Below are 2,674 nucleotides of genomic sequence, written 5' to 3'. Positions count from 1 at the left end.
ACAGCGAATTTGGTACACTGCGACAACATGGCATGTGTGCACGTATTAAACTCCGGCCGTGCTCGTGATCGGGAACTGTTGCAGTGTGCTAGGGAGCTGTGGCTGTTGGCTGCCACGTTTGAGGTGAAGGCCACACACATTCAAGGTTCCCACAATCGGATTGCAGATCATCTTTCGCGATGGCACCTGTCAACGTATCACTCTCAGCAGTTCAAGAGTCTCACACGACACCAGACCACTTGTGAGATTCTGGTATTCCAGGAAGACTTTATCTTGGAGTGCCCTTATTGACTGTATGATAAGGTTCTAATGCATTTGTTCTGTTCTGTTTGTTTGTTTGTTTCAGCCAGCAAAGACCTTACATTACACTAAGACATTACAGTGTGCTGAGAGAGTATTGTACGTTCCCGTGATGGAGATCAAGAATTCTCCTCTTTGTCCTGTATCGGCATACTGTAATATGGTTAAGTTGAATCGCAATTTTGATACTATCGCAGCTTTTACGAGACCACATAGATCAGGATTTGTACCTTTGACTCAGAGCGTTTTCGATAAGGCTTTCAAGCAGATCCTGATTAGAGCAGGTTTAAGCCCAGCTAGATACTCACTACATAATGGACGTAGAGGTGGTGCCACCTTTGCCTTTCGTTCAGGTGTTCCTATTGACTTGATTCGCCTTCAGGGTGACTGGCGTTCGGACGCCTACTTGCTGTATCTGAAAGTTCCCTTAGCCACCCGGTTAAGTCTATGTTCCAGAATGGTGACTAGCATTCGTAAGATGGCTTTGTAGTACTAGTATCTTACACCACATCGTAGACCACTGATAGATTGTTTTGTTAGGAGGAGACAATGTTATTGTTACAAGTTGACCTATGTGTTTAGGTCCCTTTAGTTTGTTGCGCATGTTCTTATATGATTCCCTATTAGTGAACTATTGTAAGAAGTAATGATGGTTGTTAGCCTGAATAGTTCGACAGCAGTTATACTGTTATAAGTTGTAACAGTTTTATATTCTTGAATTGTTGTTATATTGTTCCTTCCTGGGTTGGTAACCCCAAAGCAATGTTCAAGTATGATATCATAGGAATCTAAAGAGAAAGAAAAGGAGTAGGTGGTGGTTTTCTAAATTTAAATAACTATGTTTTGCAGTTTGGCCGTTCCTTTGGTGTTTGTTTCGGAAAAGTCACAAATTAAAGCTTTTCCCTTTTTCCGGCCAAACTGTGTCTGATTTGTCTTATGTTTCCTGAGTTTTTGTAGGATAATTTGGGAAAAATTGACCATTGGTAATTTTTGTTAATTGTCTAGAAAACCCCTGTTTCTTTTGTTTCGGCCCGTAACCTTTGACACGATCATGTGATACGCCATTCGACTTGACGGTACGCGGGTGCCGGTCCTGTTTTTGTTTGTCTCTTCACCCACCACCACCCCTTGCTCCACCTGTGTTTGTTTCGGAAAAGTCACAAATTAAAGCTTTTCCCTTTTTCCGGCCAAACTGTGTCTGATTTGTCTTATGTTTCCTGAGTTTTTGTAGGATAATTATATACTAAGTAAAGAGCCCAAATCTGCTCAGCTAAATTTAATGTAGGATAATTGACAAGAGCATCAATCCCTACCCTTACTATTGTAATTTTGATGTGTGTGTTTCCCAGGACAATGCCATCAACAGTTTAACATCAGTAGTTGAGCGGACTATAAATGAAATAGTCGACGCTCATCCGGACTTCCCCCTAGCCCTCTTTCCCGAGGCCATCTGGGTCTGGTTTTATGCAGACACATACACGCCTTCAAGTACACAGTTTGGTATGCTAAGAATCAAAGGAAACATTTGGCCATTTCAGCATGGACAAGTATGAAAAGTAAGTCCGAAATGTAGAGAGTTTTTCGCTGCAAGGTTTACACACAATGCAACGTACAAGAAGGTGTTACACGGCCGTACTCACAGACAAATAAAACAAAATAGGAAAACGAAATCATAGTGACTTGGCGATTACCAAGATGCACAGACGGCCCAAAGTACTGCACGATGTTTTCACGACGACACAGGTCCTCACGGCTACAGAGTCAGTACTGACAGAAACAGAGTAGTCAGGGACGCGTTTATATAGGGGCTGGGTGGGTTGATAAAACCGGTCCGGTGGGTTTTACTTGATTATGAAACAAAGGAAAGTATTTTGTTACATGTGCCGATTTGCATAGGGGGAAATCAGACAACATTCTTAGGAAAAATTCAATGAAGAAGACATATTACTTTTTTTGATTTATTGGTGAAACTGAGAAAGTTGACAAATCTCTACTAGCTACATTTTACAGAAAACAAACAATAATTTAATGCCTTACTAAAGTAACATGCTGCAACTACATCTAAACCGCTAAGAGCTACAAGTGAATTTTACAAAACACATTGAAAACAAACAAAACTTACCAACATTTTGAGGCATTTAGAACTAACATGTATGGTGCTAACTAATTCTGCATCAAGACCGATTTGAAGTACACTGTACCTGGTACCGCGACACAGTGAGTGTAGGTGGTTAACAAAGGTCTTACCTGTCTTTCAAAACTGTCCAGAGTTGATACAGAGCCGAAGTAAGGTGGACTCGCCTCAGATTGGAGAGAACAATGACACCACACGCACGGCTCAAAAATGGCGGTTCAGCGTCAGCATAGGTCAAAC

This window comes from Branchiostoma belcheri, unplaced genomic scaffold (genome assembly GCF_001625305.1).
Source record: "Branchiostoma belcheri isolate BF01 breed outbred unplaced genomic scaffold, Haploidv18h27 scaffold256, whole genome shotgun sequence".
NCBI lineage: Eukaryota > Metazoa > Chordata > Leptocardii > Amphioxiformes > Branchiostomatidae > Branchiostoma > Branchiostoma belcheri.
Note: the sequence above shows the minus strand (reverse complement) of the source record.